The sequence below is a fragment of the Bos indicus x Bos taurus genome, chromosome 29, assembly GCF_003369695.1.
Source record: "Bos indicus x Bos taurus breed Angus x Brahman F1 hybrid chromosome 29, Bos_hybrid_MaternalHap_v2.0, whole genome shotgun sequence".
NCBI lineage: Eukaryota > Metazoa > Chordata > Mammalia > Artiodactyla > Bovidae > Bos > Bos indicus x Bos taurus.
Window position 1 is genome coordinate 32,734,159 of NC_040104.1, and position 15,999 is coordinate 32,750,157.

At 40.6% G+C, this 15,999-nt stretch overlaps 1 non-coding gene across 1 annotated transcript; it reads left to right on the forward strand.

The window, feature by feature from the left end:
- The first annotated feature begins 3,685 nt into the window (after positions 1 to 3,685).
- On the forward strand, positions 3,686 to 3,758 carry TRNAE-UUC. The gene has a single exon. It is a non-coding gene; the product is annotated as a tRNA-Glu (tRNA).
- Positions 3,759 to 15,999: the final 12,241 nt, after the last annotated feature.

Here is a 15,999-nt window from a genome sequence, read left to right on the forward strand (position 1 = left end):
GCTCTCTTTGCCCTTAAAATATACTCCACTATGTATGTATAGCAAATGTACCATATTTTAGAATCTCTTTAAATGTTTTCTCCCTGCAGCTACTTAACTTCATATACAGTTAAGATCATTGTTTTGAGTTTGTTTTAAAATCTTAGGAATTGTTATTTTAAATTAAATTAAAATTTGTAAAACACATTTATGTGATTCCAATGTCAAAAGTTCTTAAAAAATATATTCAGAAAAGTCTCTTTTCCATGCTGTTTCCTCTGCCCTATATTATGTTGAATTGTGCAAAACTGCCAGAGATTATTTTATCAGCAAAAATGCAATTTCTATGGTTGTTGCTGCTGCTGCTAAGTCACTTCAGTCGTGTCCAACTCTGTGCTATCCCATAGACGGCAGCCCACCAGGCTCCCCCGCCCCTGGGATTCTCCAGGCAAGAACGCTGGAGTGGATTGCCATTTCCTTCTCCAATGAATGAAAGTGAAAAGTGAAAGTGAAGTTGCTCAATCATGTCCGACTCTTAGCAACCCCATGGACTGCAGCCTACCAGGCTCCTCCATCCATGGGATTTTCCAGGCAAGAGTACTGGAGTGGGGTGCCATCACCTTCTCTGTTCTGTGGTTGAGCCATATATAAATTCCCACACTTTGTACAGAAAAGATAACTACTATATGTATTATTATCCACTTCATTTTTTCACTTATATATTCTAGAGATCATTTCTCCTCCTTCATTCAAGTGCACTATCTTCCATGTGTGTATTGATGTACCATGATTTTTATTCAACCAAGTCTCTATTACAAAGCATTCAGTTTCCAATCTGTTGTTATTAAAAATAATGCCTCCATGGGAAACAGACATAGAGAATAGACTTATGGACATGGAGAGAGGGGAGGAGAGGGTGAGATGTATGGAAAGAGTAACATGGAAACTTACATTACCGTATGTAAAATAGATAGCCAACAGGAATTTGCTGTATGGCTCAGGAAACTCAAACAGGTACTCTGTATCAACCTAGAGGGGTGGGATGGAGAGAAAGATGGGAGGGAGGTTCAAAAGGAAGGGGATAAATGTATACCTATGGCTGATTCATGTTGAAGACTGACAGAAAAAAATAAAATTCTGTAAAGCAATTATCCTTCAATTAAAAACTAAATAAAATTTTTTAAAATGCCTCTATGAATAACCTTGTAAGTATGTCATTTCATATTTTAACTTAGTCCATATTTTAATTAACAGATATAAGTCCACCCTATCTGTAAGAGACCACCCCCTGCCACACCCAGCCTAAGTCATTCATTCTGGTAAACAATTGTCCTGGTCTTTGGGTACCCAAGGGCTCCCCCTGTGGCTCAGCTGGTAAAGAATACACCTGCAATGCAGGAGACCTGGGTTTGATCCCTGGGTTGGGAAGATCCCCTGGAGAAGGGAAAGGCTACCCACTCCAGTATTCTGGCCTGGAGAATTCCATGGACTATATAGTCCATGGGGTCTCAAAGAGTTGGACATGACTGAGTGACTTTCACTTGGGTACCCAATGCCTTTGAACAGCTTTCTGATGTTAGGAGAATTTTCCTTTTCTGATTTCCACAAAGTTAGAATGCAGGGTACTCATTCCCCTTTCCCTTCCTTTGCAGTTAGGGCAAGGGCATGTGACTTGTTTTCCTCTAATCAAATGCATTTGTGTGAGATTCTGGTGAAGAAAGGGGCAGTGAGAGGGGAAAGGCTGCACAGTGCACTCCTTTTCTGGTGGGGGGTGGGTGGCAGAGCCAAGTGGTTTAGGGGAACTGGGATGGTCTGTAAGGTTGAGGTTCTGGTGCAGAAGTTGCCCTGATGCTTTTGGCAGCAGTTATTCAGTTGCTAAGTCGAGTCCAATTCTTTGCGATCCCATGGACTGTAGCCTGCCAGACTCCTCTGTCCGTGGGATTTCCCAGGCAAGAATACTGAAGTGGCTTGCCATTTCCTTCTCCAGGGGATCATCTCGATCCAGGGACTGAACCCATGTCTTCTGCATTGGCAGGCATATTCTTTACCACTGAGTCACTTGGGAAGCCCCTTTGGCAACAGTGGCTGTACCCGCAGTCAAATTGAGTTCTTAGCAGCATATAGTGGCTGAATGGTGAAAGGGCAGTGGCCTCAGGCTGCTCATTAGGCCAGCTATGCTACTAATTTGGGGGGATTCTCTTGGAAACTTAGCCTCACAATTGTTTCCTCAGTCTTCGCAACATTTCTATGAGCTACCCATTCATTTCAGTTCAGTTCAGTCGCTCAGTCGTGTCCGACTCTTTGCGACCCCATGAATTGCAGCATGCCAGGCCTCCCTGTCCATCACCAACTCCCGGAGTTCACTCAGACTCACGTCCATCGAGTCAGTGATGCCATCCAGCCATCTCATCTTCTGTTGTCCCCTTCTCCTCCTGCCCCCAATCCCTCCCAGCATCAGTCTTTTCCAATGAGTCAACTCTTCGCATGAGGTGGCCAAAGTACTGGAGTTTCAGCTTCAGCATCATTCCCTCCAAAGAAATCCCAGGGCTGATCTTCAGAATGGATTGGTTGGATCTCCTTGCAGTCCAAGGGACTCTCAAGAGTCTTCTCCAACATCACAGTTCAAAAGCATCAAATCTTCGGCACTCAGCCTTCTTCACAGTCCAACTCTCACATCCATACATGACCACTGGAAAAACCATAGCCTTGACTAGATGGACCTTTGTTGGTAAAGTAATGTCTCTGCTTTTGAATATGCTATCTAGGTTGGTCATAACTTTCCTTCCAAGGAGTAAGCGTCTTTTAATTTCATGGCTGCAGTCACCATCTGCAGTGATTTTGGAGCCCAAAAAAATAAAGTCTAACACTGTTTCCACTGTTTCCCCATCTATTTCCCATGAAGTGATGGGACCAGATGCCATGATCTTACTTTTCTGAATGTTGAGCTTTAAGCCAACTTTCCCACTCTCCTCTTTCACTTTCATCAAGAGGCTTTTTAATTCCTCTTCACTTTCTGCCATAAAGGTTGTGTCATCTGCATATCTGAGGTTATTGATATTTCTCCCGGCAATCTTGATTCCAGCTTGTGCTTCTTCCAGCCCAGTGTAACATCCACTGGATCATAGAAAAAGCAAGAGAGTTCCAGAAAAACATCTATTTCTGCTTTACTGACTATGCCAAAGCCTTTGACTGTGTGGATCACAGTAAACTGTGGAAAATTCTGAAAGAGATGGGAATACCAGAGCACCTGACCTGTCTCTTGAGAAACCTATATGCAGGTCAGGAAGCAACAGTTAGAATTGGACATGGAACAACAGACTGGTTCCAAATAGGAAAAGGAGTATGTCAAGGCTGTATATTGTCACCCTGCTTATTTAACTTATATGCAGAGCTACCCATTATCCTCTGAATAAAATTCTTTTCTGTTCAATCTGCTAGCATCAGCTTCTGTTACTTGTGGCCAGTAAATAATTTATGCAACAAATCCTGGGAGTTAGACCGGTATAGCTTTAGTACCACAGGGGCCTGACCATCCTCTGATTTGTACTTCTGCCCTTCCTTCTTCCCCCTAAGAATGCTTGTGATTTCAGGGATAGAAGGTCTGTGGTATAACAAAATTAACTGGGTCATCAGGAACCCAGAGCTCTTTTGAATGAAATCCCTTTGAAAATCTTATGACTTTCAAGTCATAAGAAGTAGAGGGACTTCCCTGGTAGTCTAGTGGCTGAGACTCTGCACTTTCAATGCAGGGGTCCCAGGTTCACTCCCTGGTCAGGGAACTAGATCCCACATTCCACAACTAAGAGTTTGTGTGCCACAACTAAGACCCAGCACAGCTAAATATATATATATAAAAGAAGTAGTGTTTTCCTGTAAGTTGGAGGAGAAGAGAGACAGATGTCAGTGGTGGGGAGGAGGTCATCAGTGGCCCAGCAGAATTCCTGAGGTCAACAGAGCAGAAGGACGGTGAGACCAACAGACAGAACAGAGGAACTAAATATTAAGAATCTTGCCCTCAATTCCTAGGCTTCTCAGGTGAATAACTGGGGCAGGAGATCTTGGGAAAAAAAATACAATTTCTAGATCATATGATATATGATATCATTATATGTGGAATCTAAAAAACAGTACCAATGAATTTATTTACAAAACAGAAATAGAATCACAGATGTAGAAAACAAACTTATGGTTACCAGAGGGGATTGTTGCTGTTCTTCAGTTGCTAAGTCATGTCAGACTCTGTGACCCCATGGACTGCAGCACACCAGGCTTCCCTGTCCTTCACTATCTCCCAGAGTTTGCTCAAAATCATGTCCATTGAGTCGGTGATGCCATCCAACCATCTCATCCTCTGCTGCTCCCTTCTCCATTTACCCTCAATCTTTCCCAGTATCAGGGTCTCTTTCAATGAGTCGACTCTTTGCATCGGTGGCCAAAGTTTTGGAGCTTCAGCATCAGTCCTTCCAATGAATATTCAGAGTTGATTTCCTTTAGGATTGACTGGGTTGATCTTGCAGTCCAAGGGGCTTTCAGGAGTCTTCTCCAGCACCATGATTCAAAAACATCAATTCTTTGGTGCTCAGCCTTCTTTATGGTCCAACTCTCACATCCATACATGACTACTGGAAAAATCATAGCTTTGACTATACAGGCTATTGTCATCAAAATGACATCTCTGCTTTTTACTACACTGTCTAGGTTTGTCATAGCTTTCCTCCTAAGAAACAAGCATCTTTTAATTTCATGGCTGGAGTCACTATCCACAGAGATTTTAGAGCCCAAGAAAATAAAATCTTTCACTCTTTCCACTTTTTCCCCATCTATTTGCCGTAAAGTGATGGGACTACTTCTTTTGATTTCATGCCATTAGAGTGGGATCATCTGCATATCTGAGGCTGCTGATATTTCTCCTGGCAATCTTGATTGAAACTTGTGATACATCCAGCCCAGCATTTCACATGATGTACTCTGCATAGAAGTTAGCAAAGTGACAATATTCCAGGAAGGGGAGAGGGGAATAAATTAGGAGGCTGAGATTGATATATATACACTACTATATATAAAATAGATAACTAATAAGGACTTACTGTATACTGCAGGGAACTCTACTCAATACTCTCTGTAGTGACCTATATGGGAAAAGAATCTAAAAAAGAGTGGCTGTATGCATAATTCACTTCACTGTACACATGAAACTAATGTAATGTATATCAGCTACACTCCAATAAAAATTTTTTTTAAAAGAAGATAATGACTTATAGTCATCTTGTGAGTGGACCCATCTGGATCCAGTGACAATCTACACGAGGTGATGTGTTAAAGCTACTAACTATTATCTCTCATAGATGGCAACTATTTCCCCCACCAAGTTAATCATTTGTCTTTTCATTTTATATTTGCTGACCAAAAAGTTTTAACAGCATATACTTGATTTTATTGATGCTTTCTTTGTCATATTTTTCATTCCTTTTCTGTTTAGGTAACATCATCCCTTTCCAAGAATATGTTCAATATTATATTCTCTTTTAGTTTTTTATTGTTTTATTTATTCATATTTAACCCCTTATTCTATCTAGAGCTCATTTTTATATATGGTGTGATCACCATGTGTCTTAATGGTCTTAATGGATAAAGCTGACAGGCTAAAAACAAGGCAACATGCTTTGCAAATTAAAAGAATGTTGTGCAATAACGAGATACCATTTTGTACCTTAAAAATTATCAAGCATTAAGAAAAAAAACTTCGTGAAGATAAGCATGAAGGAAATGGCACCCTAAAAGTGCTGTTTTCAACTTATCCATTCTGTTAAGAGCCTATAGTTAAATAGCAAGCAAGGTAAGAACAAAAAAAGAGGGAATCTATTAATTAAAGGAAATTTATAAAAACCAATACAAATGCAAATCTTGTTTAAATCATGATTCAAATAAGCCAAAAAAAAATTTTTTTAATGAGACAACTAGAATTTGAGCTCTGACTATACATTGATGGCAGTAAAAAAACACCTCTTTGTTAGTTATAATAATCGTGGATATGTTTTTAAAGAAGTTCTTATCTTTTAGAGATACATACAAAAAGATTTGATGTCTTGGATTTACTTCAAAATAATGTAGTGGTTGGAAAAAGAAAAGAATATAAATGGGACAAGATTGGCTCTAAGTTGTTAATTGTTGAAGTTGGCTGAGGGTGCATGAGAGTTTATTACACTATCCTTTCTATTTTTACATACATTAATATTTGGATTTTTCCATAATAAAAGGTGAAAAAAAATAGAGATTAAAAATATATAATGGCAGGGGGAATTGCTAAATATTCCCAGTTAGGTAATAAAGCTCCAGTTTCTCAGAGTGGCACATCTGGGCCAGATCATGGCCTCACCTAAGGTGACTGCTCCTCACCAGTGTCCATGGAGTTTCAAAAACAGCAAGTCTTTACAGAGAGCTTTCTGGATGTCAGGCCCAGTGAAAGAAAAAGGTCCTTTCACTGTGAAGCAGAAAGAGATGGGCAAAGTATGATTTACAAAAATAGCACAATGAAATCATTGCTCCCACAAAAAGTCCCTGAAGAGTCATCTAAAATAAACATCTGTCATTTGTGGAAGTTTAAAAATATGTTTTAAAAAAGTCTTCTGGCCACTCTGTGCAGCATGTGGGATCTTATTTCCCTGACTAGGTTTCAAACCTGCACCCCCTGCATGGGAAGCACAGAGTCTTAAGCACCGGATCACCAGGGAAGTCCCTAAAATATGTTTTTATTAAGAAAAGAATAAAACAATCAGACCAGGTCACATTGCTGTTTAAAATGATCCATGAATCTTCTAATTGTCATCAGCATAAAGCTCCTTAGCCAGGCCTACCTCATGCCCCAACCCAGCCTCTTCCCTAGCTCCATCTTCTGCTCCTCATCCACACACACTTTAAACTTCAGCTATGGTAAAGGACTTGCAGTTCCCAGAACATACCTCATGGAGTTTATGTTCTCCTGAGGAAGTTCCCTTCATTCATTCAACAGCATTCATTGGTCTCCTCATCAGGCCCAGGCCCTAGGCCATGCTCTGTCTCATCACCACCAGGATTGCCTTTCTCCCCCATCAGTTCATTCTTCCAGCCTCGACTTGTTTGTTTACATGTTTCTCTGAGAAACATTCTTCAAACCACTCAAACTGAACAAGGTACCCTTCCCCTGTACTTTCTATATTTAAGAATATATGGAGGGTAGCAGAGGAGGAGAGGGGACATATGATATTTCCTCCACTAGATTTTGAGGGCAAGGATAAAATCCTATTTAGGCATAGTATGTAGTTTAAGGCCTGAGTCATATGAGAAGATGAGTAAATGCTTATGGAATAAATGAGTGAATGAATGAATGAAACACAAACGCGAGGATTTTTGTTGTTTCATTCTGCTTTATCCTTAAGGCATCTAAGACAATACCTGGCACATTAAATATTTGTCAAAATAATTAAAGTTGCCTGTCAAAGAAAAACAAATGAGATTACATTAAGGCTCTTATGCAAATTTCCCATTTGCTGTAGTCAACCTATCTGTCATAGCAAAAGACTGATTCACAACTAAAAAAAGATTTAGAGGCAAAAGGTGTTTTGGAGATCAAATGGAAAGAAATGTTGTCCGTCCATTATTGAGTTAGTAACCTGGATTTAAAACCTATCTCTGGGACTTCCCTGATGGTCCAGTTGTTGAGAATCCACCTGCCAATGGAGGGGACCTGGATTGGATCACTGGTCCAGGAGGATCCCCCACATGCCTCGGGGCAACTAAGCCCACTCACCAAAACTACTGAGCCTGCATGCCACAACTACTAAAGCCTGAGCACCTAGAGCCCATGCTCTGAAACAAGAGAGGCCACGGTAATGAGAAGCCCACACACCACAGCTAGAGTAGCCCCCCTCACTGCAAGTAGAGAAAGTCCACGTGCAGCAACAAAGACCCAGAGCAGCCAAAAATAAGTTAAGGAAAAAAAAAAAAAAACTATCTCTTCAGTCAAGAAAGACCAGGGCATCTATTTATTTAATTGTTACATGTATTGTTTTAGAAGACACTAAGCAAGATGTTGATTTTACTTCACCTAAAAAAAAAGTCAGTGTTTTGCGGACTTAGATTCTCATCTGACATAGGTCACTTTCTCTGTGGCCATACAGCCTATGGATCCGGAGAAATATATCCAGCACTGGGGTAGCACATGATCTCCTACATCTGGGACAGCCAGGACCCAAAGCCATCCTTCATAAATAACATCAGCCTTACTGATTTAACTTTTAAAAAAACAAACAAACAATGGAATAATTTCTTCTTGCCCAAACCTTACTACAGTGGTTTGGACCAGCAACTCCATAGTGGGATGATGGGAGGGCTGCATGGACAAAGGACAATTGTTGGCCTCCCGCAGCGGAAGAATGGTTTACAAAATGATCTTTCTTAGGCGCTCTGCCTGGGACTATTGTACACCACATGGCAGGTGCTCTGACATAAGTAAGGCCAAATTGGTTTCCATTTGGATTTATTTTCTTTTTGAAACCATCCTTATCTAGAACTGTCCTCTCTGAAAGTCACTAGAACAACAGGAGGGAAAAATGAGATCTTGAACTCCCCAGGGAATCAAGGCAGACTTTCCTTCCCCTTTCTTTACTCATCCATCTTTCCATGGCTGCCAGCTACCGGGATCTCATTTGAGAGGAGGTTTTATTTCCCTGCTTTCTTTCAAGATTCTGCCTCAAATAATCCTCACTGACTTTCAATGAAGCAAAGTAGGACTCCCATTTACTTTATCCAATACACTCCTACATTCAACCTTGAAAACAGCATGCAGTGAATGATCTTCTACAGGAACAAAGAGCAGAATGGAACCTGACTATTTTCCATGAGGCTGATTTTTGCTAATCAAACACATTTATTTTCTGAAACACTTTCACACCTACTGAGAAATAAGAAAGGATATACCTCCCAGAACACAACTTAGAAATGTGTAGAAAATAGATAATACTGAGGTCTTCGTGTGACAATAATTTGTGGAGGGGCAGTAGGACCATTTTGGAGCACCATCAAGATACACACTACACAACTTCTTCCTCCTAACAATTTTGCAGCATTCTCTCTCACAGAAATGTTCATACCTGGGAGTAAAGACATATGAATGGCATTACTGATTGAATCACATGTAAGTGCCACATGAACTGACAAAAAGAGGGACTATATATTGTGATGTGATAAAAGTAAATTGCCAAATAATATGTAAATAATATAAGATTCCATTTTTGTTTAAAAGCCCACATTTTATTTATGTAGATGCATATAAATACATATACATATGTATTTATAGATGTAAAGAAAAAGCCCAGAAAGATACCAGAACCAAACTATTAACAGTGGTTCCTTCCTCCGAGAGTATAACTGGGGGAGTTTCGTTTTTTACTTCATTTACTTCAGTATTATTTAAATTTATTCTTTAAATAAAGAAAATAAATAACTAGATTATTTATTTATTTATATAAATAACTAGTGTAAGGTGGCTAACATTTACAGAGTCTTTATTCTATGTTGGGCATGTGATGGACACTTTGTATATCATCTCACTTATTCTGCAAGCCATCTGAAGTAATAATCATCCCTGTTTACAGATAAGAAAACAAGTTCAGAGAGGTCAGTAACTTGTCCAACCTAACAGGGTTAGTAAGTAGTGGAGCTGGAATTCAAACCCAGGACTCTCTGACTCCAAGACCCAAGATCTTCCCAATGGTCCAACAATGGCGTCTTCTGGGACACAGTCTTGACTCAGTAGATGGGCCATTGCCACAAGGCTGCTGAATATTAGGGTTATTCTTTAAAACTGTTTTTAATGGAAATTTTCAAACATACACAAAAAGGGAAGGAAGAGTAAAAATGAATCCATGTGCCTGCCATCATCCAGAGTCTACAATTATTAATATTCTGTGTCACTGTTTCATCTATTCCAACACATACTTTTTAGAAAGTATTTCAATGCAAATTCAAGACACCATGCCACTTCATCATTAATATTTCAATCTCTGAATATAAGAACATAAAAAACATAATAGCATGTTGTAAATCCTCTATACTTCAATAAAATAAAAAATAAACTTTAGAAAAAAGAATAATGGTGTGATAGATATTGTTTTCACAAATAATAAAGTTCACAATAATTCCTTAATAATATCAATATCCAATCCATGTAAAGTTTTCTAAATTGTCTCAAAAGCATCTTTTTAGGTTTATTCAAAATTTGTCTGTCTCCTTGAATTCTAATTTTTCCCCTCCTTTTTATTTTATACAACTAATTTTTGAAGAAATTGAATCATTTGTCTTATAGAATTTCCCATCTTCTTAATTCGATTTCTCATATATCAATGGGGTCATTTAACATGCTCCTCTTTCCTTTATCCCCTGGAGAAGGAAATGGCAACCCACTCCAGTATTCTTGCTTGAAGAATCCCATGGACAGAAGAGCCTGGCAGGCTATAGTCCATGGGGTTGCATGAGTTGGACACGGCTTAGTGACTAAACCACACAACCACAACTTTCCTTTATATTTCTCACAACATGATGGTGAGAGACTTGTTAAATTCAGGTTCAATTTTTTTGGCAAGATTGTTTCTTAAGCGGTAATATATACTTCCTATTACACCTTATCAGGAGGCAATAAATGTCTGTCCCACTTTTAGTAAATGCTAAGGTTCAGTAGTTGCCAACCTGGTATATATGTTATAAAGTTCCTCATCAAATTTTTACCTAATAGTTTCAGCAGCCATTGATGATTTTTTTTCTCTTATATCCATGATTTCATCAGGAGCTTAGGTTCATTTAAAATCCATAAGACTGACTTCCCTGGTGGTTCAGAGGTTAAGAATCTGCCTTGCAATGCAAGGGACACCAGTTCGATCCCTGGTCCAGGAAGATCCCATATGCCAAGGGGAAACTAAGCCCACATGCCACAACTAATGAGCCTGAGCTCTGGAGGCCTCCAGCCCCAACTACTGACCCAACATGCCACAACAACAGAAGCCCACACACCCTGGAGCCTGTATTGCTCAACAAGAGAAACCACCACAATGAGAAGCTCTTGCACCTCAACTAGAGAGTAGCCCCCGCTCGCCACAACTAGAGAAAGCCAGTGTACAGCAAAGGAGACCCAGCAGAGTCAAACATTTTTTAAATAAATGTATAAATATTTTTAAAAATCCTATAAGGCTTAGGTATTTTTAAAAACCATCCTATGGAGACTTCTCTGGTGGTCCAGTGTTTAAGAATCCTCCTACCAGTACAGGGGACACAGGTTCCATCCCTGGTCTGGGAAGATTCCACATACGTCAAGGCAACTAAGCCTATGTGCTGTAACTACTGAAATGCACGCACCCTGGAGCCAGTGCTCTGCAACAAGAGAAGCCACTGCAATGAGAAGCCCATGCACCACAGTGAAGAGTAACTCCTCAGTTCAGTTCAGTTCAGTCGCTCAGTCGTGTCTGACTCTGTGCAACCCCATGACTTGCAGCACACCAGGCCTCCACCTCCCTATCCATCACCAACTCCCAGAGTTCACCCAAACTCATGTGCATCGAGTCGGTGATGACATCCAGCCATCTCATCCTCTGGCGTCCCCTTCTCCTCCTGCCCCCAATCCCTCCCAGCATCAGAGTCTTTTCCAATGAGTCAACTCTTCGCATGAGGTGGCCAAAGTACTGGAGTTTCAGCCTTAGCATCAGTCCTTCCAAAGAACACCCAGGGCTGATCTCCTTCAGAATGGACTGGTTGGATCTCCCTGCAGTCCAAGGGACTCTCAAGAGTCTTCTCCAACACCACAGTTTGAAAGCATCAATTCTTCGGCACTCAGCTTTCTTCACAGTCCAACTCTCACATCCATACATGACCACTGGAAAAACCATAGCCTTGACTAAACAGACCTTTGTTGGCAAAGTAATGTCTCTGCTTTTGAATATGCTATCTAGGTTGGTCATAACTTTTCTTCCAAGGAGTAAGCATTTTTTAATTTCATGGCTGCAATCACCACCTGCAGTGATTTTGGAGTCCAAGAAAATAAAGTCTGACACTGTTTCCACTGTTTCCCCATCTACTTCCCATGAAGTGATGGAACCAGATGCCATGATCTTACTTTTCTGAATGTTGAGCTTTAAGCCAACTTTTTCACTCTCCACTTTCACTTTCATCAAGAGGCTTTTGAGTTCCTCTTCACTTTCTGCCACAAGGGTAGTGTCATCTGCATATCTGAGGTTATTGATATTTCTCCCAGCAATCTTGATTCCAGCTCGTCCTTCTTCCAGCCCAGTGTTTCTCATGATGTACTCTGCATATAAGTTAAATAAGCAGGGTGACAATATACAGCCTTGACGTACTCCTTTTTCTATTTGGAACCAGTCTGTTGTTTCATGTCCAGTTCTAACTGTTGCTTCCTGACCTGCATATAGGTTTCTCAGGAGGCAGGTCAAGTGGTCTGGTATGCCCATCTCTTTCAGAATTTTCCACAGTTTATTGTGATCCACACAGTCAAAGGCTTTGGAATAGTCAATAAAGCAGAAATAGATGTTTTTCTGGAAATCTCTTGTTTTTTTCCATGATCCAGCAGATGATGGCAATTTGATCTGCGGTTCCTCTGCCTTTTCTAAAATCAGCTTGAACATCTGGAAGTTCATGGTTCATGTATTGCTGAGGCCTGGCTTGGAGAATTTTGAGTATTACTTTACTAGCCTGTGAGATGAGTGCAATTGAGCAGTAGTTTGAGCGTTCTTTGGCATTGCCTTTCTTTGGGATTGGAATGAAAACTGACCTTTTCCAGTCCTGTGGCCACTGCTGAGTTTTCCCAATTAGCTGGCATATTGAGTGCAGCACTTTCACAGCATCATCTTTGAGGATTTGAAATAGCTCCACTGGAATTCCATCACCTCCACTAGCTTTGTTCGTAGGGATGCTTCCTAAGGCCCACTGACTTCACATTCCAGGATGTTTGCTCTAGGTGAGTGATCACACCATCATGATTATCTGGGTCATGAAGATCTATTTTGTATAGTTCTTCTGTGTATTCTTGCCACCTCTTCTTAATATCTTCTGCTTCTGTTAGGTCCATACCATTTCTGTCCTTTAGTGTGCCCATCTTTGCATGAAATGTTCCCTTGGTATCTCTAATTTTCTTGAAGAGATCTCTAGTCTTTCCCATTCTGTTGTTTTCCTCTATTTCTTTGCATTGATCGCTGAGGAAGGCTTTCTTATCTCTCCTTGCTCTGCATTCAGATGCTTATATTTTTCCTTTTCTCCTTTGCTTTTCGCTTCTCCTCTTTTCACAGCTATTTGAAAGGCCTCCCCAGACAGCCATTTTGCTTTTTTGCATTTCTTTTCCACGAGGATGGTCTTGATCCCTGTCTCCTGTACAATGTCATGAACCTCAGTCCATAGTTCATCAGGCACTCTATCTATCAGATCTAGTCCCTTAAATCTATTCCTCACTTCCACTGAATAATCATAAGGGATTTGATTTAGGTCATACCTGAATGGTCTAGTGGTTTTCCCTACTTTCTTCAATTTAAGTCTGAATTTGGCAATAAGGAGTTCATGATCTGAGCCACAGTCAGCTCCTGGTTTTTGTTGACTGTATAGAGCTTCTCCATCTTTGGCTGCAAAGAATATAATCAATCTGATTTCGGTGTTGACCATCTGATGATGTCCATGTGTAGAGTCTTCTCTTGTATTGTTGGAAGAGGGTGTTTATTATGACCAGTGTATTTTATTGGCAAAACTTTATTAGTCTTTGCCCTGCTTCATTCCGTATTCCAAGGCCAAATTTGCCTGTTACTCCAGGTGTTTCTTGACTTCCTATTTTTGCATTCCAGTCCCCTATAATGAAAAGGACGTCTTTTGGGGGTGTTAATTCTAAAAGGTCTTGTAGGTCTTCATAGAACCATTCAACTTCAGCTTCTTCAGCGTTACTGGTTGGGGCATAGATTTGGATTACTGTGATTTTTTTTTTTTTTTTTTTTTTGGGTTGTCCCAGGCCAGCCTTCTGCTGCCGCACACTCCTCCTGGCTCAGCGGCCGCATCCTGAACTCCCTGGCGGGCTTCCAGGCCTTGGAGGAGGCCACCGCCTTTGCCACCACCATCCTGGATTACTGTGATATTGAATGGTTTGCCTTGGAAACGAACAGAGATCATTCTGTCGTTTTTGAGATTGCATCCAAGTACTGCATTTCAGACTCTTTTGTTGACCATGATGGCTACTCCATTTCTTCTGAGGGATTCCTGCCCGCAGTAGTAGATATAATGGTCATCTATATAATGGTCATATAATGGTCAATGAGTTAAATTCACCCATTCCAGTCCATTTTAGTTCGCTGATTCCTAGAATGTCAATGTTCACTCTTGCCATCTCCTGTTTGACTACTTCCAATTTGCCTTGATTCGTGGACCTAACACTCCAGGTTCCTATACCATATTGCTCTTTACAGCACCGGACCTTGGCGGCAGCCAGGAGGAGCTTACCCCATGCCCGAGGTCAGGGGCAGCAGCGGAGAGGAGCAACCCCACGTCCAAGGAGCGGTGGCTGAGAGGGCGCAGGAGGGCTGAGAGGAGCTACTCCACGTTCAAGGCCAGGAGTAGCGGCTGCACTTTGCTGGAGCAGCCGTGAAGAGATACCCCACGTCTAAGGTAAGAGAAAACCAAGTAAGATGGTAGGTGTTGAGAGAGGCATCAAAGGGCAGACCTACAAACCATAATCACAGAAAACTAGTCGATCTAATCACACGGACCACAGCCTTGTCTAACTCAATGAAACTAAGCCATGCCATGTGGGGCCACCCAAGACAGGCAGGTCATGGTGGAGAGGTTGACAGAATGTGGTCCACTGGAGAAGGGAATGGCAAACCTCTTCAGTATTCTTGCCTTGAGAACCCCGTGAACAGTATGAAAAGGCAAAATGATAGGATACTGAAAGAGGAACTCCCCAGGTCAGTAGATGCCCAATATGCTACTGGAGATGATTGGAGAAATAACTCCAGAAAGAATGAAGGAATGAAGAGTACGCCCTACTTGCCACAACTAGAGAAAGCCTGTGAGCAGCCATGAAGACACAGCAGCCAAAAATAAAATAAATAAGTAAATAAAATTTTTAAAATAAAAACCATCCTAAGATAGTAATAGGGCATCTTAGTTTTGAGGTAAGATATAAAAAAAAAAAAAAAGAAGAAGAAGAAGAAATCTCCTTTTATCTATTACCTATCATGGGTTTGGATTGTTTTTTTAGTTTGTTTTCACTTATGGGTTCTTTTCACAAAAGTGATTGAGCTTTTAGCCTTATTTTCCTAAAACCATCAGTATTCTGCAACCTTTTATTTCCCATGTGGGACCATTTTGCTACTTAGATTGACAGTTTTATTAACCTATTATTCAGAATTTTTATCTATGCTTCAATCCCTAAATAATCCATAAAAAGTAAGAAGAAAAAGGAAACATATCCTGTTCCTCTATATCAATACTACAGTAAGTCAGGTAAACTTTTCTGAATCATTTTCAATTTCATACCCAGGATAACTACCTGTACCTGTTTTACATTAGAAAAGCTTGTTATTTTCAGTGATTTTAAATCTGTTATTCATTCTACATTCATTGTGGCTTCTCTCCTGGGCCAAGTTTTGAAGCTAATGGGAGGAAAAGCCCAGGTCCTGTCCTCCTAAGATTCTCAATCACCTACACTGATAAAATAATGTCCAGAAGGTTCTTGGGATCTGGGGAAGAGGCATCTGAGACTATGAAGTCAGAGAAAGCGTCTCAAAATAGATGTTTAGCTGAGTTTTGAAGGATGAGTGGAAAATAACTAGGGGAAGGGTATTCCAAGAAAAGAAAAGCCATACAAAGTCACAGAAGCAGAAAAGAATAGGCCCTTTCAGAGCACTGAACATGGTTTTGTATGGCTGGGGAGTAAGGTTTACAGGAAGAGGTAGCCGTGGTGGAGGAGCAGCAGGGCCAGAAATGAAGAGCTTTATCTGCTAA